This window comes from Plectrocnemia conspersa, unplaced genomic scaffold (assembly GCF_051122295.1).
Source record: "Plectrocnemia conspersa isolate PC_06_02 unplaced genomic scaffold, ASM5112229v1 ptg000013l, whole genome shotgun sequence".
Classification (NCBI taxonomy): domain Eukaryota; kingdom Metazoa; phylum Arthropoda; class Insecta; order Trichoptera; family Polycentropodidae; genus Plectrocnemia; species Plectrocnemia conspersa.
Window position 1 is genome coordinate 14030020 of NW_028277177.1, and position 26155 is coordinate 14056174.

Consider the following 26155-nt stretch of genomic DNA (forward strand, 5'->3'; position numbering starts at 1 on the left):
TGTATTTTATTTCATTTTCCATTGCAATTTCCTAATGACTTTAAATAAATAAATCTATATTTTTGTATTTATCTGAAAAACCGCGTTCTGATCTATATAGGTAAATGGTCCTCGAAGCAATTACGCACCGATAAATGTGCATTTACAATTATATATGTACGTAAAACAGATACATTAACGTTAGATTAGTAACTCTGAATCAGTTTGCAAGAGGTTGTGACGGAGGTATTTTTAATATTTTGAAAACTATTGTTTATTTACAAACGTAAGTAAATAATTATATGGACCTATAGATAAACTTGTTTTTATCAAAATATATTATTAATTTTAATATGTATATAGCAGTATTTTTTAATTAAAAAATATCATAAAGCACAAAACTAGGGAGTAAAAAAATATATCTCTACTCTAAATATAACAATATAGATACATATTTAGACGATTGTAATATATACAACATATAATTTCATCAGTCTGCCTAAAATAGTAGAAGAGTCAGCAATTTTATTATTATATAATATATAGTTAATTTATTATACAATTTACTTTTAGCTATATAAATAATATTAATAAGAGCAGTTTATTTATTTTCTTTTTATCAGTGTACATTTTTTTTATAAAAACATAAAAGTTTATTTACACAGTATTTTTTATATTACATATCAAAAGGAGAGAAGGAAAATACGATGTCATAAACGCGTGTCATGTCTGATCGCAGTATTTTTGGCAGTAATAAAAAGGTATTTTTTTTGTAACCGACGGCATTATGGGCACAAGGAAGAAAGTACGCCTCGGGTATGGTGTTGTAAAATATTTCTGAAATGATATCATTTACAACTTCATCTCAGCGAGTCGTAACTTCGCCGGATAATGTACACAATGTGACAGGAATGAGAATGGATTCGTTGCCGGAGAGCACAATCGATTTGTCTCAGAGAAAAAAAATGAATATTCACATGTACAAAGAAAGAGAAAAATGGCTGAAATGAGATATTTTTAATTATTTATAATAAAAAATTCTTTATCTTATCTTATGGAATGTTTGGAGTAATATGAATATAAGGCAAATGTGCGAAGTTAATTAAAAATAATGAGAAATGTTGTTGTTCGGAGAAAAATAATTTAAGCAGTTTTAAAATCGAGTCCCAGTCTTATCGTGTTTGATTCATAATAACATATAATATATGCCAATCAAGTTTCACATAATAAACAACATTTATTAACATGTGAATTTTTTAACAATAGTAGGAAAAAATAAATTAATGATTCACACATTACTGACGGATCCCTTTATAAACGAAACAAGTAAAAACATATTGCTTTATAGAAAAAATATTTTTGATTTATATTCTATTCAATTTATTTGTCTTATGATTATATAGTATGTTAATTTTTATATCAAATATAAATATGTTTTATGATGTATTTTTCGTTGTAGTTTTGAGGTCGAATTTATAAAAAAATCATAATACAAAAACATGTTTTTCAATTAATAATATAATCTTTCTACTTAATGTTTTATTGATATGCTATTCAGGATTTTTTCCACTTTTTTTATTTGTAGGGTCATAATGCGGTGATTAGATAAACAAATTAATTATTGATAAGTTTTTCTGCAATATAGTTTTAATAGTATATGATTGTGTTTCTCAATATTTTTGCATTACAATTTCGTTTTTTATGTACTTTTCCTTATCATAATACTATATTTAGAAAATAAAAACACAAAACTAGTAAACACTGTTTATATTAGTATTAGTCTAAAAATAAACAAGTTTTAATTGAGCCAGAAAGCTTTTGTATATTATCCTTAAGCTTCCTTTCTGGCGATAGATGCAATTTCAATTGTTTTTATATACGTGCATAAGAAAAAGAGATCAACGGTCAATTTCTTGTCATTTATCTCGATTTATGATGATTTAGGATATATTAATGTAGAATATAAAATAAAAAGTCATTTAAAAATATTATATATCAATCGCAAAATAAAATATTTTCTAAATATTGAATATTTACTTTGTCTAATGTCGATCTTATTTGTACAATATAAAATATTCTATATAGTATTATATAATACATCATCTCTGAGATAACAAGAGTCCGCGTGCTATATCAATTAGTCCGAAGTTATACGCGTCGTTAATTCAAGTTCACAGGCTCCATTACGGACGTTAGCCGTAGACGAAGTGCGCCGACTCCCATTGTCTGTGGGAACCTGATGGCTCAGTTCGAAAAATTGTTTCCCATGACGAATGCGTTGACTGTACCCACGTAAAGACCGACGAATGCACATATTACGCATGGGCATCCGCTTTCCTTTCACACGCGACCGCCCTTATATGAACGCAATGTTATGTTTTTGCAATATGAAAATATTATATTTTATATTATAGATGTTTTAAAGAAACTGTATTTTATTATATTAGTATATTTTTTTTACGTAAATATACGTTCTATAGATTTAAAAAAATTTAAATATGATAGAACTATTACATAGTTAATACTAATTTGTAGTATTCAAGTGAACGGGTTTGGCGTCTAGCGCGCGTTGATATCACTTGCGATATATTAACCTTCACTTCAATCGCATCTTAATTTTAAACATAAAAATACAGTTGAAATGCTGTACTCGGTTGGAAAAATGTCAAAGGAATATTGACGTAGAGATATGATTTATCATCCTAATACAGAAAGTTTTCCTGTGTGTGTATTGTTATATGAAGTGCATTATGTTGCAAGATTTACTTGATCTGGCTATTTATTTCAGCAATATTGTATAAAAATATGACGAAAACAGTCTTTAAAAATTTTTCTAGTCATCCACAATTTTTTATTAGTTTTACATTTATCAATTAACAATATTTTAAAAATATTATTTTGCTGTTGTTATTTAAAAGTGGTTAAATTTTGAAATTCTCAACAGAATTTCCAGTAAATATAATTCAAAATCTTGCAAAGATTTTTCTAGTTAAGATATGTATCTCACTCTTTTTTCTGTTACAATGATATCGTATTTGAGAGTTTACATTTATATAAACACATGCGCAGCAAAAAAATCGAGAAGAAATAAATATACATACCAATTTTATCATATGCCAATATATATATATAGACAATTTGATTTTAAATATAAAATCTAATTATACAATATTAAGTATGTAAACCACTTAAAAATTACATACATCTTTTGTATGTAATTTTTAAGTGGTTTATTAATTTTTTAATTAAGTTTATTGATGATAAATTGCAAATTTAAAGCTATGCAATTAATATTTTAAATACCATATAAATAGTAAGTTTTTAATTTAATTTTATTATATATAGTAATGATAAGGAATAGTAACATAAAATATATAGTATTATTAAAATAAAGGCGAATGACTAATGTATTAGAAAAAACTTTTATGAATAAGTACTATAAGAGCGACAAAATCTAAAAAAAGATGAGTTCTTATGTGGTCTATTTGTATTGCTAACGAATTTTAATTCAACAAATATAGATAAAGGAACGCAATTGAACACATAATTGATTGAAAGAACGAGCCTTACTGGAACATTAAGAGGCTAGAATTTATTTAATTTCAAATTCACCATGACAATAAATAAGTCACAAAACAAGTCACTGAATGTTATAAAAATTGACTTAATCAATAAATGCTTCTTTAATTTTTAATACAAAAAAAGTACACTCATCTAAAACATGACGACACTGAACAAATAAAAATCTATTATTTATTTAATATCTAAGTGGATTGCCATAGCACAAATTAGCCGTATTTATATTACAGAGAAGATTTGATCTACCAATACTGTGGAATAGAACAAAGTTGTTTGTGAATACATTAAATTTATACATATGTATGTATATAATTGAGGCAATGATCCCAACTGACACTTTAAGAAAGGAAATCCTATTGATTCTAATCGAAAGTAAATTTAATTGCCAGTAAATAATTGAAGAGGTCAGACACCGAGTTTAAATGGAATATATAATACTTGAGAACTTTATGTTTATATTATGGCCAAGCATCCAAAGATCCATATGTCATTATTGACTCTAAGGGCAAATATTGAACAATTGTTTATATAACTAGGAGTAAAACTCAGTCGAAGTAAGATACAATAAAATATACTAGATTATATCTCTATATTTAAATAATGCTTTTTAACTTAAGGTAAAAAATATTTAAATTAAGAGCGATTAGCTTAGACAATTATTTTATAGAGTTATTTAACTTAAAAATGGAAATAATATCTTTAATACTAAAATCTTCACGCATATTAAAGTTTATTTTATTAGGAGCTTTTCAGCATATGCACGGGAATATTTTCATATCGCAGGTCCATCGTATAAATACTGATGAGCTTTTTAATTAAAATAAAAATATAAGGGGCTACGAAGCTTTGGGAATATAACGATAAGATCGACGGCAAAATTTTTATTCATTACAATGATAATAGCAGTGCGGCTACTATTGTTTCTTCATGCGGTGGGAAAACTCTATAGTAGATTAATATACAAAGCATCGGCTATATTTGAACCACCGTCAAAAATGAAACAGTAGCGGGAAAAATTTAACGTCACTGACATTCGATATGAGCAGGTGAATATATTAATCGATCGTGTGACAGGTGCTAACAGTAAACCTGATCTATCTCCTCTCGGCCGCCGCTCTAATGGCATTGGAACCGATAAAGGCCCGAGATGAAAAATTATCGCACTGCAAAACATCGCAATTTCTCCGTAGTACAAGATTCGATTTGCATTCTTAAATTGAGAAATCAGAACGTGAAACGTGACGGTGTCGATAACGCCGTTTCGCATTACGAGCTATAAAATATCCTGTAAACTGTATTGAATAATTAATAATTTTACTTTCTCGAATTAATTTATTGCCCGATAATTACGATGCAGTAAATTCATCTTGAAATGGTAAGATTTATGAACCTGAAGTCCAAATGGAGAAATTGTTTAATATCACTACAGAGTTTATTTATTAATCTACAAAAAAACACTGTTGAAATTAATGCATGTTTGTTTTAATATTGCAATTCTACAATTTACATAAAATGTATTTAAATTTTATGTAAATTGATATTATAAACCTAAAGTTTCTTGAAAATATAATAAGATTATATGGGTCCTAGTTTGACTTATTTCGGATAGAAAATAAATAATAATCAATGATCATCGATTAACGTGAGATATTAACATATTTATCATAATTAATTTATAAATTCTAACGCTTCATAAAAACTAACATATTTTATATAAAGATTTAGTCCATTTTAAATGAATAATGATGTTCATAATTTTTAAAAAAGTTAACCATTTCCACTTAAACTTATTTTTGTTAGTTGTTTTTTTTTATTACTATATTATTTCTAACTCAGTACTGATTAATTTTTTCAATAACTTGAGCAAATCACTATATTTTCTGCTTAATGCCAAGATACTTCTACAACGTCTACAATAAAATACACACTGTCAAACCGTTATATAATTATTTTAAGGTCTTTATTCGAATTTAGTTATACTGACAGTTTTGACGTCTTTATATTTAGATATTTTCAAACAAATATTATACCAAAAGACAAAAGCTCAACAAAATAACATTTAAATATTAGAGTATATGTTAAGAATTTATGAATACTGCTTGAAATAAATTATTAATGTATGATACATTCATGATAGGTTAACTGTTTCATATTAGTATTTCTCTAAAACTGATACAATCTCTAGAACCATTAAGTTAACAATATGATAACTGTAGTAACTTATATTACACATGATCTTGGCAAAAATTCTAGAAGACAAAAAAAATGTTACGTTTAACGAACAGAAAAATATGTGTATTTAATATTGTGTTACTCATACTTTTATAAAAACATCGTTTAGTACTTCAAATGAAATTGTTAAAATTCCTTTATACATAGCTAAAGGGTATACCCAATTTAATGAATTCTGCTGTAGTTTTAGAATTTGGGGAATGTTTATTATAGATTATTAAAATACGGGTCAATTTATAAATATCTAAATAATTTAGTTTATGTGTTCTTGTCTCAGGATATTTATATATTTTTAATTAGAGGCTTTTTTAACAATATTTTAATGGATCGAATAATGAGTTAAACTGATTAATTGATCTACGTCCATATATGTATGTACATACGATTTTTATATTCACATTTTTTATACGATATTTCTGCATTTAGTTATTTATAGATTATATATGCTATGATGATGTATAAAATCACTTTTTATACTTTTTATTATTCGGACAGACGCTACCACAAATCGCACCCACGCATTTTTTTCGACATAATAAAACTCTAGGCAGCATCTCAAACAAATTATGTATTCAAACGAGCGTTTTACGATTATTGTTTTTTTGACGGAATTAGCGTAAAATGCTCTAACGCGCGGGTAAGGTATAATATAATTTACGACGGATCAATCCGGATTGTGGTGTGTGCGAGTTCAATCACTGTTCGGATGAATAAAGGTCACACAACATCACCGGTCAACTCGGTAGCCCGAATTCCTCGATCCAGGGAGCAGGTTCCCATGGCATGTCACATCGCCAGCATACCGCGGCCTCCGGATCGTCATCGGCAACCACTTTGTCTGACGCATTTTTAAAATTTCACCAAAGCAAAGAAAAAGCGTCCACACACAGATACACATCGCAAAAGTAAACCATGAGCTTTGTTCAGTGTTGGATGTGTGGATGAGTTGACTGACATCATGAAAATATACTTGAATATTCAATGAGCGGGCTGATAAAACATATGAACACCGAAAGGCATGCGATAGAGACCATTATGGGACGATTTGCTTTTGTTTTTGTCACGGTCTTAAAATGCTTTAACCATGTGATACTTCTTAGAGATAACTTTACTGTTTTAGACTAGTCTAAATACAGTACGATTTTGTGCAATTTTGTATTTATTTTGCTGCGCAGTCAAATTATTCGAAATATTTTATTTTAATGAATATGTGGCTGTTTGTAGGTACGAAAAATAGTGATTTGACTAATTTAACCATAAAATTGTATTTAATTAAAAAATAAAATAAAAAACAATTTGTTGCTAAATATACCTCCAAACAATAAAAAAATTATATTTGTACGTCCAATTAATTTATGCAATTTTAATGAAAATTTTTCAGTGCCATTTTAATTGCTAAAATATATTATTTATTATCTTTATTACACATTTTAAAATATGTATATTTTGAGGTTCTCATTTAAAAAAAAATGGAACTGTAATTAAGTTGACTAATTAATTATTTGCAGAATCGTAGGTAAAAATTTAAAATAAATTCTGTATGTTTATTTCAAAAAGATCGATATATTTCACTGTGTATGGAAAAAGATGAATTTAGATATTTGTAAGAAATGTAAATAAATGTGAATATAATCTATTTGTATGCGATAGTACTCAAGAAGTGGTTAATAATTAAAATAATAAAGTTATTACGTTAGTAAGGTGGTCAAATAATGTATTTTAACTAAATACAAAAAACATAAAATATTACTAAAATATAAAACGGGGCGAAAAAAATAATGTTAGATAATAATATGATTACTAATTATTGTGAAGAATTAAAAGAAAGGATAAATAATAAAACAAATTGTTTTGCTTTTAATTTAAGTTGCTTATATAAGCAATTCGTTATTTTACCCATATGAAAACCGTTTAATAAAATATATTTATTTAATTTATAAATACTACACATTAAATAAGATGCAAATGAAACAAGATTAGGTTTCTTTAAGTACACTATTTAAAATTTACATTTGGAAACAGTCAAATTAAAAAAAAATATACCCTTTAATACATGCATGAGAAAAATGTGTAGTAATAATATTTAGGGTAAAAACATTAAATTAGTATGGTAGATGTAATTAATAGTCATATCAGTGTTATCTATTGTAGAAAAATTTGACTACAAAACGCTTTAAAATCGCTTAAATATAAACTTACTTAATTTATAAAGGATAATAAACACTTCTTTACACGGGGAGCCTAAACTATGTTTATGTATATTTTTTATGCTGTATTATTTAAACACAGTTAACTACTATTTTTGACAAAAATATGTAAAAAAATACTGTTTATAGTTTTATATAGCTATATTTTTAAGTACTATTTTTGTTTTGAAGCTTTTTATTTTTTTTATAATACAGAGATATAATTTAATGACATATATATTATTTTTTTATTTTAAATCCGGTATCGATTTTATTTTTATTTTTGTGATAATATTAAAAACATTTGTATATTAAAATAGTAAAAATATATTTAATTAATTATTATTATTGATTATATAAAATATATGTATTTAAATCTTATTGTATGTATTTAAATATGAATTTTTCGTTTTGCAATATTAAGTAAAAATATTTATTATGGTAGAAAATGTAAATGATTTATTAAAAAATAGCTACATAAATCCATAGTATTTATTTTACAATTTAAAAAAAATATATTTATAAATAGACTTGTGTTGTATGAGTTTTTCTAGAATGTATAGATATGTTACACTGTATTTATTATTTTTATACAGTATTTTGCTTAAATTATACTAATGTAAAGTAACGCGCTGATTAAAAACTGTCTTTATATTTCAATAACAGTATCTTTTTTTATGTTGGCAATATATTTTATATCGCTAATTTCAATCCAATATCCAATATCACCATTTTAATACATTTAAAAATCTTATTGTAGGTATTAGTATTATTTTTTTATGATTGCTTTAATAGCAATGATTATTAAAGTATGAAGTTCTAAAATATGTTTATAAATATCAATATTTGATTTTGTTTACTTGCCAATTACTGTTATTTTTTATACATATATATGTACGTGGCTAAATTAGTTCATTGTCAGATTTTTTACATAATAATTGTACGATCTATTTCAATTGTAATTATTAATTACGATATTCTTCAGCGAGATTAAAATAAACTTATAATTCTTTATCTGTGATGATCCATCGAAATTATAAGTATATAACAATCACTAATTCTGTTCTCCCAGATATGATAAAAAATTAGGATTCAAACCTAGTTTTTGAGGTGTTAGTCATCGACGGTATTGATTGTGAAAAATATGAGCGGTATTTAACTGCAAGAAATCCAAAATTTGAGCTTTAATGTCTCATTCTCTAACTCTTTAGTCCCATTGGTGTGTCTTATTTTTTTATATTTTTTAATATGAGTAAATTTAGTGAAATCTTTTACCGGTGGCTATCGGAAGCGATAAAACCGATTGTAAAACGTAGTTGAGCGCACATTTCGAAGACTTTCCAACGTCCCACAGTCGTAACAGAGACGTAATCGCACAAAAACGAGCTGTCTCGATCGACAACCAGCTCTAACCAGTTAATAGACATACGAGAAATGGCAACAAAGAGGTTAATCCTACCTCTCGACAACTTTTCGACTCAACAATGGCGCATTTAATGCTATGACAAAGCGTTTTGCGTGCATTACCACTAAAAAAGCTCCATCGGTTCATGGAATGTTATAAAAATAATATTGATACAAGGTTGCCGTAAATATTAATATCTGATTTAATGTAAATAAAATTTTAAATATTTATAATTAATTTTCAATTTATGAATAGTTGAGGTATTTTAAAAAAGATTATTGCTATGAATAAAATCACACAAAAAACATTTAATAGTGCAGTTTGTCAAACATAACATTATTGCAAGTTTAAGCAAATTTTCTAAGGAGTATTTTATCCCTTCGGGGGCTCATAAAGGGGCAAACATGGCCCCTATCACCTTAACAACGTAGTTACAAATTTAAGTTTTCTTCTGTATGCAGATGATTTAAATTTGTTTAAATGCATTTGATCTATTGCAGGCGTTTTTATTTACAGACTGATTTAGATTCTCTATGGAGATGGTCTTTCGTTAACCGTCTGCTTTTTAGTGTCGAAAAGTGTCATTTTCTTGATCCCGTTCGGCATCAGATTATTCCTACGATCTTGGTGGAAACAGATTCATTAGAAAAAGTTTCACTATAAACATTTATTATACTTATTATAAAAAGCATATTTAACTTTTACATTATATCTGATTATTGAATACCTATTTAAGCTTTTCAAATCCCAGATTTTATTAAAATAAATATATTTAATAATTTGTAAGCAATTTGTATATTATCTTATTTAATCTTCAATTTTAATAAGCACTTAAATTTTGTAAGACAAGATTCGGTGAAATTCAAACAAACTGATTTTAATCTTCATGAACTTCGTAATGCATGTCTAATTTATAAATATGTACTTTTAGAAATTGGATTCTTTAAATTAAGAATATCTTTACATATAATATAATATAATACAAATCATTAGCTTCCTCAAATCGCACAATGATTCGTCTGACGTTAGAGAATCATTATTTAACGACCTTGAATGGCATTATTTTACATAAACACATTATTGAACATTCCAAAAATTTGCCAAGGTTGATGCCCGTGCAAAATTGTCCCGAATGTTAAAATTTGCTCGTACGCAGCGTTTGATCCCGTCGATGATTGACCGCCGGCTGGGGCCGACGAACCTGGAAGGATATTGATGAAAACGAGTTTTTATGGAAAATATGAAACCGATCACTATTTTATAATATATTTTGTAACCCTCATCATCGATCCGCAAGATTGATATCCGAACTTCACGTCCGTTTTGGCCTTTTTGGGTCCGGCGCGCATGCGCAAGCGTCGTCATTGCATACAAATGACAGGGATATGCGAATAATATAATGTATATACTATACAATGATGAAATATTATTTAATAATTGCAAGATGTATATTCATAGTATTATGCGATATAATCATTTTGTATAGTTTTTATTTATTCGTGTATTATTCCGTATCATCCTTGAGAAAATAGCATTCTATTATACTGTCTCATATTTTCATTTATACGTTGGGATATTATTTATGGTATACCATTTTTATTATATTAATCTCAAAGAAAAGTATATTAACTGTTTAATTACATAAAGGAGACTCGGCAGTTATGTGCGGAAATAAATTTTAATTTCTAACAATAGGCAACAAAGCAAATTAACACGATCTATAATCATAAATCTTCGTATTATGATTTTTAAATGAACATTGTTATTTTTACATAGTTATGAAAATCAATATATTTAAAATTGATTTAAGAAAACCCTATTGTTAGTATTAATTTATTTATTAACATCTTTCATTAGTTAAAATTCACATTAAATATTTATTTATTCAGACACAATATCATCAAAGATGAAAAAATCGTCGTTAAACGCTCCTCGCACATGACATGTCAGAGACTGCAACGAGTCTCTCGTTTGTTATAGATAAAAAATAAACACAAACACACACAGAACCGAGACGACATTCGTTTCGGCCCCGACGTGAGTTTTTCTCGCCGATAATTAAATAAATTCTTGTGCGGAAGGAATTAAATAGCACTGTCGCTGCTCGCCGAGGAAAGAATGTGTTCGTAAAACGAAAGGGCGTGGAGTCGACTCAAAAGATTTTGCATTTAAATTAGACCGGGTAATTATTAATTTGATTCCTGCAATATTAGTCAATAAATTATGGGCGGATATCTGATCGGCATCGGAGTCGTTTCGTTTTTCGTTCACCTGTGCACATAAAAATCGGGGCTACTTGCATGCATATGTATGTGAACATATGTGGGAATTTAAAGTGTTGAACAATAGGGTATATTTAATTTATTTTAATTTTAATTTTAATATATATGGTTTGTTTTATTCTTTGTATGCTAAATATTTGTTATAAAAAATAATTTTATTTATTATTATATCAGTACGTTTTAGTATATTTTTACAATTTATTAGTGTGGAAAATAGATAATGTGACATTTTCCAAATAATTTTATTGTCTAAAGCCATTTTTTAGTACATATATAGTATGATTTAAGATATTTCATAAGGGCAATAATATTTTATCTAGGCTAGTGAAAGTTGAATAACATATTTTATATTATTATTAAATAGTGAGATACAATTAAAATTAGTCAAAATAATACAAAAGTTTCAGGTTTTGAGGTCGAAGGAGTAACAGTGTATTTCAATAAGTAAATATAAAATGCCACATAAATATAGAAATTAAACTGCCGTTATCAGGTGATGGAGTAGAAATAGCTGGTCTTAAAGTTGGAGAGTCTTTGCTGGAGTGTCAGAGAAATATTGTCGGCTGTGATCTGTCGTAATTGTGTTGATGCTGGATTATCTGTTGATGTGTCTCATGCTAAGATTACTTGAGGTTGAGTCACGGTAGCGTTTTGTTTCTCTCTCTCTCTGTCTGCCCGTCTGCTTTTGTGATCAAGTGTCGCATCTTTTATATTGTTGATTTGTGACAGCTTTAATAAATCGCAGATGAAGATATTGAAGGTATTGAAGTTTGTTCTCTTCAACGATCATCCAATTTCCTGAATCAATAATATAAAGATATACACATATAAAAAAATATACTGTATTATTGTAATCGCATATTATATATAACGTGTAATTTTTATTTATGAAAATTACTCAAAATTCTCAAGAAAATCGAGAAGTGAAAATGATAATTCTCATTTCATGAGAAATTAAAAAACATTGAGAAATGAGAAAGCTAGTAAACTAGTTTATATATTGTTTTTTTTGTTTGACGTCATGGAACAAGGAGTGAAGTTAAATAGTTAAATAAATTATAAGCTGGAAAAATTTAACGTTGTACAGTAAAAACACCTTAAGTTGTATTAGTTTGTTTGAGTGATTTATATGACTTAAATATAGATGTTTTTTATTCTGATATACATTATTTTAGAATGCATATTATATCGCGAAATACTTAATTTATAATCAATATGTTTTTATTAGACTAATTTTACTAAAATATGACGGGAAATAAGTATCAATCCTAGAACCTTTTCTATCTACTATTTTCACCATCGATTTTTTTGCAAATAAAACAAAAAAGACTACTGATTTATATGTAACAATAGTATCTTGCTATGGTCATAATAAATATTATACTTCTAACAAATACTATGCTCATTATAAAATCATAATATATGCTAATAAAAAATCTTAATAACGCGAATGTTTGACTGTAAATTAAAAAACGAAAATTTTAATATTATACAATAATTTCGGTTTAACTCTGGATTACAAATTGGCTTAAAAACCATATAACTGTTTTTAAAATGATTTTTTTTTCTATATTTACTTATAAACATATGTAGAACTAAGCTCCAAATTAGTACTTTTTCGTTGGTAAAAAACTAAATCAGAGAAAATTATATCGTTACAAATGACAACACATGCTTTTTGGTTTCTCTACAACTTGACAATACTTTTTAGTAAATCGAAACGAAAAATTATAGTATTAATTATGTAATTAACGAATAATTACATATTTAATCTTAAATATTTTTTTCTAATAATATAAAAAAATATAAACAAGACAAGAAATAATCAACAACAAGGTTAATGGCTTATGGCAACGGACATTAAATACTAGTCACTGTATAGATAGCTAGTTTAATTATGTAACTATAAATTTTAAATTATTTATTAAATTTACTTTATAAAAGCAGATCATTCAATTTTTATAAAGTAAAGAGTAGAAGATACACAAAAAAATATAAATGCATTTTAGATTGTTTTAATTAAATTTTTGAACTTAAAAATAAATAATATTAAATAAAGATTTTCGTATTAATTTACTTAGGTCGATACAAAAATTATATTTTTACACCACGTAGATTTATAAAACCCTTTTAAAAAATAAATATGATTTTTCAAAAGCTCATTTCTATTTGTTTCCAAATAATATCTGTTTGATGTTTCCTAATTTATATTTTATAATTTAAAAAATAATAATACTAGGCTTGACTATGTTAAATATATATGTTAATGGTAGTAGTATAATATTTTTATTTTTTATCTATGTGTTACTAGTAGGCGAAAAGAAAAACAAAATTGATTCATTATACACACCTGAAAATGTAAATATTAAACGTCTCAAACTTACTTGAATAATATGTCACACTTGATTTTGCTTACCATATTTAAGCATAATTAATTGCACGTTACATATCTGTTGCTTGAGATATGTTCCAAGAACATTTGTTTTATTTGTCAAAAAGCAAGTTTATCCTTAATTAGTAAAATATTAATATAGTATATTATATAATATTTGTATGATGGAAATCTTATTTCAGATTGTTAATTCCATTATAAAAGGAAGGAGTATCGATTGCAAAAATACGTATAAAAATAATCATACATTGTAACAAACATTATCAATATTTTATCGTTTTAAGCTTGTAATATTATTGTATAAATGTCCACTAAATGTGTCGAGTATCCCATTTCATTTAATCGTCTGACGCGTCGGCGTCGTACACACTTAAAAAAGCTTACTTACATACATTTACATACACATGTTTCAGCGTTGAATGTTTATTTATTAAATCATTATATTGAAAATTTTACTGGAGAAGAAAAAAAAGTAAGCCAACTCGCATTCGCCCACGTGAACGTTTTCTTTTTAAAATGGCGAACCAGTTGACAAATTGAGGGTGTTAATTAATAATGCTCGTGTATACATCAAAGTCAAAAAGCACTGGCGTAGTTCCAGATAAAAATATTTTTAAATAGGCTAAATCATTGTCGATAATAAAAATAATAAATGTCACTTTCAGATAAAAATGCAATGCACAATATACATATAGTAATAAAGTGCATTTATAATATTTGTATATCTGTAAATTTTATAAATTTTCTTGAGCATTATTTTTTAATTAATAGCATTATTTTTATATTTTACATTTTTATAAATGATTCTGTGCTGTAAAAAACAAGAAAATTTATTAAAGATTTTATGCTATATTTTTAAAAATAAAATAAATAGTCAAAATTTTTTTTTGTTTTATACATAACAGAATTATTTATAAAAATATAAAATGTAAAAATAAAGCTATTAACTACAAAATAAGATACAACTGTGTCAATACTATTTCTACTGCACATATTTGTGAATCAAAACTCTTTAGTGGCATAAAATTACTATCGACTTAGTTAATGCTGTGGTGATTCATTTTAAGTAAAATAAATTAGGAATCAAACCGGATAATTGGTAAATTTTTTCGTTCATAACTTGTAAATTGATTTAATATAACGCGCTGCAACTGAGAACATTCTGGTAAATCAAGTAATATATTTAATTGAATCTAGATTAAGACTGTACCATAAAGCAAAGATAAAATTCCTGATTGAGAATGTTAGAATTACATTCACCATAACAAAGGAGTTTCTTTGTGGGCATAGGTTAAGCTTACTTTTAAAAATTAAAATATTGATGTGTTATATACTTTTATATTTGTCATTTTAAATGTGTTTAAAAAATTAATTTAATGCATTTTTATATTTGATTAACAATAGTTTATAATTGGAATAAAAAAAATCTGTCAGTGATTTACAAATAGCACTATATCCCTATTTAAGAAAGTATTAATCACGGTATATATCATATATAAACAGAATGATTACCAAAGTCGATAAAAAAAAAGTAAAAATATATAAAATAAGAACAAAGTAGAAAGACAATAATTTATTAGATCATGATGTGTTTTAAAATTTGATTTTAGTGTTTTTTTTTTATATTTTGTATGTCTTAGATTCTTAATATTTTATGTGCTATTCGATAAAGAGCAACAGTATGTCAATATTGGGTATGGAAATGTGTTGTGTATAAGCGTTTCATTTATAGTATTAATTAAAAAATAACCCAGGTCATGTAAGTGCGGCATTTGTGGTATATGTTTTGTAGTTGAGTTTATTAAATGCAAATATTATTAAGTAATGTTTGATTTTAAAGATAGAGATCGACAAATGAACGTTCTGTTAATAAATATATTGCTATTGTTTTTTATGAGACAAATGAACAGAAGTACTTTGAAAATACAATTTCTATATGAATTTAATCTCATCATTGTTAATGCTTTCAAAGGTTGGCTATCCCTTGCAGTTTCTTCAGACATCCAATCTTGCAGGGTGTCGCGATTGTGCAAATTTTTGTTTTGATTAGCGTTTCGGTTTCGCGTCGCCGGCAGAGGCGCTGGCGTCTCCTCCTTATCGCCGCTCGCCATCGACAGCAGCGACGTTTAAAGAATACACGCATCAGCCTCTCGGAGATAACGGGAGCTCAATCATGTTCGGCCGCCCCTCGCCCCGACGTCTGTGCACGCCGTCTGTGGTAGCATGTCTGCGGTCAATATTTCATGAAAAAACTGGTTATAAAAATATGTAATCATCACATAAGGTTTTTAATAAAATCGACAGATTTTCGAAGAGACGCGACGCGTCGAACGGATCGTGCGGGTCGATGGTCAATGCACAGATAGGCGACAACTGATAAGTCAAATCTGTGAGCAAAAGCCAGATCTCAAAGAAAGACTAAGTGAAAGTAGTCCCCAATCAATTCTTTGTTTTAATATTTTTCACTGTAAACTTAAATGGTTTTAATGATGTAAAACAATAAGCCCACGTATATTTATTCAAGTGATTATATTTTAACACGTATAATAAATGTTGAATGTCGAGTATTAAACGATTTCGTTCAATACTTGTGTAGATTTCAATGCCGTAAGCTTTTCCGCGCATTAGATATCAACGATGGAGTGTTACTGAAACCCGGACGTTAATGCTTTAGAGTTGAATTCAATTACTTTTAATTATTTTTGCATAATTTTATACTGGAATTTAATAACTAAATAATGAATATTATTATATTAAATCTAATTGCTAGCTAAGTTTTAATATATTATATGACAATTAATTTTACAAAAATAATATTAAAGACAATACATGCTACCGGTTTATAATTATTTTTATGTTTACTGGTTTGTTATTAGCTACAATATAATAAAAATAAAACGTTATTGGTTATAATTTATATGGAAAATAACTGAAAACCTTTTACAATTCATGTAAAAAAACAGTATATTAATTTATGTATATTTAGCTAAAGATTTGAAACTATTAAAATGTGTTTTTCACCCTTTATAGTAATATGTACTGTAACATGTTTTGCTTATATTTAAATTCAAAGTTGTTTCCCGTACGTTTTGTGTCATAAAACGCACCGGATTGCGTTCTGGCACATTTTTTCGACAGATAACTGTATCGAAATTATTGGAATGAATTCACCGAGAAATTTGTTTTTAGACTTAAAACATAACGGCAGAAGGAATTTTAGATACTACAAAGTCTTCACTCTAACGGGTTGAAACAGGGCTTTTTTTGTCATGTAAAACATTGACAATTTGCGTAACATTTCATTTCTTTATTTTTACGTAAATTTGACGTCATTATTTTCATTTTACTTATTTTTAAGTGTAAAAGTTTCACCCCAAATTTAAAAATGGAAGTATTTCAGTTACTTCTCAATCGCCGGTCTCACTAAAAAAGGATCAAAACAATAACTGAAATGACTACAAAAAATATGGAAATATTGGTTTGATAAATTATGTAAAGTATAGATACAAAATATGGAAAGATAAGAAGCAATAATTTAATTCACGATTTTTTTACAATATTACAATATTATTCAAGTGAACAACATCTAAACCAAATTTCGACAAATAGGAGAGCGCAAAAAACAATTATTCCATTTTAGTTGCTATTTAAAGATTTTTTCGTAATTTAATATAAATACTATTATAATACATATAAAAAAATTAAAAAGATGTAAGGTCATTTATAAGTATTTATAAATAAATATATGTACGTATACTGAAATATTGATGCATAATAACCATAATAAAAAGTATCAGTGAATATGATATTTTAAAATTATTTTTAGGACAAAGCAGAGAAGGGAATCTTTTTAAATTTATTTTTTTAATATAACTAAGCTGTATACTTTATTATATATGTTATTAAAAACATAAAATAATGTAAATAAGTTTAAAATTAAATTTAAAAAAAACTTTAATACATATACAAAATATCTTAATAAGGTGTATATGTATAAGTAGGTTTGCTCTCATCGTGCATAAGGAGACAAGGCATATTTGTTTTTACGCCCATTTAAACTAGATTTTAAAGATAAAATTAATGTTGACCGTCCCTCGTATAGATTATCACTTTTTGAAGGATGGAACACGTATAATGACTGCAATTTGGTAATGGAGCTTTATATTATGAAATATATGTTCCATGCTCGTAAATTTTATTGGCAATTAACAATTTATATTTGTTCAGGGTGAATTACCAGTTTAAGAACCAAAGCGTTGCGCCGTTTTCTACATAGTGCCAAATTACAAAAAACAAATTTAAAGCCGTTAATAATATATGATGCAGTTATATTAATAACTTTTCTAATATTATATACTCAATTTAATAACAAGGAAGCTTTATTTTATTTTTTATAAATATATTATAGTATAATACTATATTTGATTCGGTAATGTATAAATAGTTTTAATATTGATAGTGAAAGTAAGCAATATTATATTTGTTGCTTTAAAGAACATTAAGGTACTATTTTTTTGTAACTGCAAATAAATCATTATACCATTCCAAGCATTTGAGAAAATGATCTAATTTATTTTCGAAAAAAGTGTTTCGAATGCTGTTCTTTAATTATGCGCATTAGTGAGAAAGGGACTTTTTCGCATTAACCCGCCGTTGGTCGCGCGAGTGTTGCATACGCCGTTGGTCGCGCCTGAGCGAATAGCCGCCTCTCAGTTTTTTCTGTTTTTAAGTTTAAATATTGAATATTTATTATTTTTTTTATTTTTGGTTTATTTTAGTGTTGTATATATAAAATAAATAAATTCTTTAAAACTTTTATTTACATAACGAAAGAAGAAAAATAAAATAATAAATATTTTAAAAGTAAAATATAATTTTTTTAGAAATATGCCTAAAACTTTAAAAATAACATGAAAAAATATATATTATTTTTGATCTTGATTACTTGAATACTTAGTTAAGCAATCTGGACATAATGCCGATGAATGTTCTTTGCATATTGGGTTATAGCACATGTGGCATTTGATGGTGATTTTGCGATTTTTTTCCTAGGGCAAAAATTACATTTTTGACGATTCTATTCACTCGGTTCTGGGTGATGAATTATCGTAGTGTCAGGTTTCTCTCCTAAATACTGCTATATTTTTATTTGCAAACTTTGCGATAAATTTGTTTAATTTTTTAAATTATCTAAGGAATCGAAAAAAAAATTCAAAAAAGTTTTTTTATACTATGTATCAAAAGAGTTTAATAAAATATATTTATAAAATAAATTAAAAACATAATAATAACAACAAAAAAGTAAATAATAATAAAAAGAAACTACCAAAAAATAAAATTTCCAGCACGAATCTAACCCGCGTAAATAACGTTCTCTCTCGATCCTTGATATAACACAACTAATACGCAAAACCAAATGTATATCAAATTAGTAAACACGTGTTTGAGCCTGCAATATTGAAGAAAACATAATTCTTGAAAAGTAGAGTGACCCGCAAGTTAATATGTTTCATACAAAAAAAACGGCATCAAAAAAAACGATAGGGTGAGCGCTGCGCCGCCGTGCGACCAACGGCGGGTTAAAGCAATATACAAGTGGTATTTTGTACAGTGCCTTAATTCAATAGCGAGCTTCGTTTGCATTCGTACGAAGGGAGAATGAACGTTTTTATAATCTCATTTGGCGTTTCTCAAGAATATTACATTAAAAAGCTATTAAGAGATGCGAAATGATTCTAATGAAGTTCACAAATCGCAGTTGCGATGCACGCGATTTACATGGGACAATGTATTATAGCATATAACGGGTCGTTGGGCAGAAACAAATAATCTGATATTCAACCCATTTACAAAAACCGTGTCGCGACTGAGTGACAATGATGAATGGCCATCATGAATCCATGAGCGAGATCTAGTTTGGTCAGTTGCCGAGGAATAAATGGCAAAGTAGCTTGACAGATAACACGGTTAACGGGGCCGATAGATCTACTGAGGAGATCAATTTTTAATTGGAAGCGGTTATGTTATTTTATATGTTTTCCAAATATTGTTATAGTGTATAGATTCTTTCATAGAATAATTGCTTTGGTTTTATAATAATATAGGGTACAGCTGACATACTCATATACATAATATAACAATTTTTTAAGTTATAAAAATCATTTATTCAATTAGTTAAAGAATCAGATTTTACTTTTGTCGTTTTAATAAAAAATAAAATATAAAACATTAAAACGTAGACGCGGACTTACTACTAACATTTAATTTATGCTAATAAAATATTATATAATAACTAAATACCTAAAAGTATCTACAATTTGAGAGAGTCCATAATAAAAATAATATAATTTATTGATAACAATAAAAAATAGTCGATATTGCAAATGTATTTTGTTACAGAATTATTTATAGCTAGTTATTTTTAATAAGCTCAGCTTATTATAGGAAAAATATAATTTAAAATGTATTTTTGGTATTAAAATCTACGATGTCTACAACTTTTTTATTTTTTAGTAACTAAATCAGTTTTTTAATTAAATATAATATGAAACAAATTTTTTTTTTTATAATTTACGTATATAAAATAAATTATAACTCTAAGTCAGTATTTAATAGTTGCCAAAAAATACCCGAAACCAAACCGGGTACCCGGTTAATTTATGGTAAATACTTGAAAACCGGGTAATGAATTTGGCCGGGTATTTGGATGCTCTAATCCTTGCATTCATGTTTTTTTGAACAGAAAATATTTACTTATCATCATTTTTATAGTCTAACATAAAACTTATGTTGGTAAACAATGTATTCGGAATGGTAATCCTGTCCCCTTTTTCGCTACCTGCTCTGAATGAAGCTGTAAATTTTATTGAAACAGATTTTAATCACTATATGTTTTTAAAATTGTAGTTGTTAAAACAATAAATATCCGTAAAATTCAATTTTTAATATTAAACATTTTGTAAGAATTTTTGAAAAATGAGAAATCATAGTTTTGCACTCATAAATATCATAAGTAAAATAAACACTAATATCAGTCTTTCAGAATAGACATAAATAATGTGATTTGAACCTATGTTTTTTTTAAGTTTGTCAACGACTTCATACCAGCTTTGAACAACTTAAGCAAGCGATTCGTTTTGTCCTTCTTTTCATGAAAGATTTGTATAAGTATTTGTGATTTAACTTTAGAGAGTCACTGATATGATTTTATATATCATTTTGAACAGAATGTGAATGAGCCTGAGAACGTAACAATACTTCTATAATTTTAAAGAATTTGTAGAACGGCTGAAACGACTTGTGTGCGTTCTTGAAAAACACTTTTGGATTCCCACGCACTTTTGTACGTGAACTATAGTCAATAAAAACAATATAAAGACTTATGTATCCATGTGTATCCATGTTTCTTAGAAGCAATGTTGTTAACATACCCATACGTGAGTTTTGTGTATGCTTAATAAGAAAAAATAGGGTAACTTAATTTTGAACAGACCCTGTACAAATATTTTTTTGCAGGAAAGCTTAAAGATCTAGCATTATATACTTTTTTATTGATACACAACGTTCAGAGTATGATATTGGTTTGATCAATTCGTTTTTAGTGTGTACAACTTAATTTCAATTCGCACGGGTCACACACGTCAAGGGTCACGCATCGGCGTATGCGCGCGCGTAACCGGCGCGCGCTGACCGCGAGGCAATTTAATTAAAGCTTTTTGTTGTTCATCGCCAAGATTTATTGGACATTGTACAGTATGCGGTTGTAGAATTTATTTGTCAGTAAAAAGGGGGCGCGTGGGCGCGAACCCGCCACCCGCGGCTCCGACCGTCCGCGGCTGGTAAAGAGCTCGTAAACCAGCCGCGGCCATCCCGTTCGGAGATTCTCCATAAATTCAATAAACTCATTCAGAGAGTAGCGGAGGATTCATTTTGTGCTCATCCCGTACCCGACTTTAATATATGGCGACCGATAACGACGCGTCCAATCAATAACCCCACCCGGACCGGAATGCCGGCTCTTGTGCTTTCGTACACACGCGCTTATTTGTCGCGCGGTGCCAATTAAACGTTATGGGGCGCTTTTGTTTGCAGTGGTTCCAATCAAGCGATGCTTATGGCAAATTGGATAACCGATCGCCTTATACAGATGTTTTCCTAGCTTATTCCAAAGAAATAATTGCAGTTTATGACATTCAAATTTAAATAGATTTTTTTTTTATAAAATATCGAAATGAATTTTTGTCAGCAACTTTTGAAGAACTTAGGCTGTAATCAGTTATCGGAATGCTTGAGCGTATGATACTCTGTTGATTATTATTGTGAATGAGGCAATATTTCATGCCAATCGCGCATTGTCGTGCAAGAGAACTGAGTCTTTTTAATTAGGCATATGTATTGAAAGGCTTAAAAAATTTAGTGGGTTATACCAAGCAGTCACCATAATATTATTTTAGTGTAACTTCCGTATTTCAAAACTCTTCGACGCATTATTTTTGTCAAACTTTTTTGTTGTAAAGATTTTTCATTGCACCTTATATGATCGAGAAACGGATCGTTTCTGTTGGGTGAAAAAGCACAGAACAGTTGATTTTTTTTTACTTTCATTAAGTAAGTATCTATTTGTTTTTATTTTATTGTCTTTGAGTCAACTCTTGTCTTTAGTTAAACATTATCAACAGAAAAAAACACTCTTAATTTAGTTTACGGGCAGTTTCTGATACTTTATCGCCAGTTTTAAACTCATTTAAGCAATAGCTCATATTTGATTGTTTTATTCAATAGCTCAATATCAATAGCAAAAAAATTAATAACCAGCACGATAGACGAGTCATATAAGTTGCTGAGTATTGACTTAAAAAACATGAGTTTGAATTCCACATGGGCTTCAGTGGCGTAGCTAGGGTATATGCCGCCCGGGGCAATCCTTAAAATTGCCACCCCCCCCCATACATTTTTTGCAGAGTCATAAAATCAGCATTTTTAAAAATAATAAATTTATTATTGTTAAGCACTTACTATTCATAGATTTACATAAATTTTAGTATATTCAGGGTTAAAAACCACACTAGACGATTCTATCGCGAATATGCCGCCCCAAGCAAGTGCCGCCCGGGGCGGCCCGCCCCCTCCGCCCCACCATAGCTACGCCACTGATGGGCCTTATTGTTTTTAAATTTCTATCGTGTTTGAGAGATCGGAATTAATTATTATTCCGAACGATCATCACAGAATAGGTTTACCTAATTTTTCCTAATTTAACGGATAAAAATCGTAATGATTAACATAAATCGAGCTAGGTGGTACATATTATGTATTAAAAATTCTTTAATAATGAGCTATTTCATTAGCTCATTATTAAAGAATTTTTATGAAATTTGATTTTACAAAAATTCAGACGGAAAAATGCAATATTTAATGATAATAACATGAATACGATAAAATGGAATTGAAATAATTAAGTAAAAAATGGAAAAAAAATACTTTTTTTTTCATAAAAATGCTTTTATTCAGGTTTCTATTAAGAATAGCTTTAAACGATAGAGGCCCAGCAAAACATTGTTTATTGTTCCATTGATATATTATATATAAATAATTTTCATAATAACTTTATACGCGATTTATTCTAATATATTTTTTATAAATGTTGCTATTGATGTGAGTTACTAGGTCAAATCTATTTTATCAGTTCTAATTTGTTTGGGATATTTTGTCTTATGCAAAATATTTCCTGTTTTACTCAATAAAAAATATAAGCCTCCTTGCCAATATCGCAACTGATTTTTTTGAGAATAATAATAATAATATATAAATATTGTATTCAATAAATATACAAGGTATAATATAATTTAATCTGGCATTTATTTCAGCAAATTTACTGTATCGAAATTAATATATTTAATATTGGTATATTCAATAAATATTTATATTGCAATGCTTGTAAATTCGTTCTTGTCTTACAACCGTAAATTTGTAAATTAATTTATCAAGAAGCAGTATTGCTATTGAAATATAATTTAATCAATCCAAAGTCGTTAATAATCAATCTGAATTGCAGCTTTATTGATTTCAATTAGTGTTACTTTAAGGTTTAAATTTTACACTTAAGCATACGCTATTAAAGACAAGTTCAGAAAGATGTTTAATTTCACGGTAAAAGTACAATTTTATAGGCTTATAAAATAGGAAATAATCTTGAACCATGGTTACACGATTATAGCATATTATTGTATAATATATTCAAGCATCCACATTTTGTAAATTTACATGTAATGTGTACTTTTCAATATTTAAAGTAATGTTTAAATTACAGAATTAAAAAATAAAATATGATAATATATCTAATATCTAATTTTTCTTTAAATTAAAAAATAAAAAAAACTTTCTTTATAATTATTTTTTCCTACAATAATATATACAATGTGAACCAGTCGAAATATAAAAAATGATCAAGATTAAAAGAAATGTAAATTGACATAATCAATATGAATTGTGTATTTTATTTACTTCTTAACGATTCAATAACGCAATCTTGATTCATTTTAGGTGGCAGTTATTATTCTTAAACGCCTAAACACATTTGTAATCGATTATCTCGAAACACATGTTTGTCAATTTTGCCCTTAATATTTTTAAAGACAAATATTTAAATCTTTGAAAATTAATAGTAGTATATACTGCAGATATATTAATATATTTAACAAATTTTATGGGTCTAAAATGTTATACTTGATATACATAATTGTCCTTATTTTAATTTTTCTATTAATATTTGTTATCTGAAGTATAGAGCCTTAGTGTCAAAAAAATTAGCCTTAAGCTGTAAATTAAGTTAAATTATTTATTTCAATGTAAACTTTTGTAAACAATTATAATACGTTGATATAAGATTCATTACATTTTTATAATATAACACAAGTACACTCATTTGGATCGATCAGTTGTCGTTAACCGGAGTAAATAACGGAAATGAGCTCGATGCACACGAGATAAAAATGGACATACTTGGAGTAAATCGTCACGACCGAAGAACGAATAGATAATAAAGAAGAGAGAGAAAAAAAAGATAAACATACAAGCCAGAGATACCCAAGCCGGTTAATCCACGTCGTTCGATACTGATCTGACTCGATCGAGATGTCATTTAACTCATGAGGTCTCGGTGCGAAAACTCGCGGCCTTGTCATTCGTCATGCGAGGTCACATTCAACGGTATATTTTGGATCCTAAAACGTAATATTATACTTGAATAATACAGGTTGATTTAAAATTTACGCTTATTGTGTATTTTTTATTTTATAGAACAGGAATTGCTTAACATTTTCCTAAAAGAAGCTAAGGAAAAAGCAAGTACAATATTGAACAAAGAAATATCAGCGAGTATAATATAATGTTCCTTAAATACTGGGAATTAAAATAAAACATACAAAGCTAATAAAATAGTAATGTTATTAGGAAAGTCCAGGAAATTTGCTTCCTATCTTTTTTATTCATATTTAATAAAATACACGTCACTGATTTACAGTTTGGTGTCTCAGTACTTATTTAGAAGTGGTTAAGTGTGTTTACTCAGTTGTAATACATTAGACTAACGCTCGTAATAGAAGATTAACAAGAAATAAATAATTAGCATAGAAACGAGTTTCCTGATTTCGAACAATGCTTAACATTTATTTGCATTGTCAACAATCGTTTTCGCGTACCAAAAATATTTTTAAATTTATCAGTGAGAATGAATAAGCTTTTACTTATATTTTCATAGAAAACGTCCCTTCTTTCTGAGGTATTGTTAACTTTACATAATCACAAAAACCATAATAAAAAATCGCTTCCATTGTATTACCCACTTATCTTTATTTATTAAATAACTATTATAGTCTGTGTAATGTTTAAAGTAACATTAACTATTTAATAAACGTGGATTAACAATAAAGATTGGTTTTTAATTTTTTTTTATTTATTTAAGAGCTCCAATTTTAAATAAATTAATATATAATTGATTTAAAATACAATTTATTTATGATTAAAATCATATATGTCTTTTTATTGCAACATCGATAAATATTTAAAACAAATTTATGCAATAATTGAGCATTAAAATATT

General features: G+C 27.4%; 1 protein-coding gene across 1 annotated transcript in view; it reads left to right on the plus strand.

The window, feature by feature from the left end:
- lft (Limb expression 1 family member lowfat) overlaps positions 1 to 26155 on the plus strand; it is a 116723-nt gene that overhangs the window by 26683 nt on the left and 63885 nt on the right. The window lies entirely within an intron of this gene.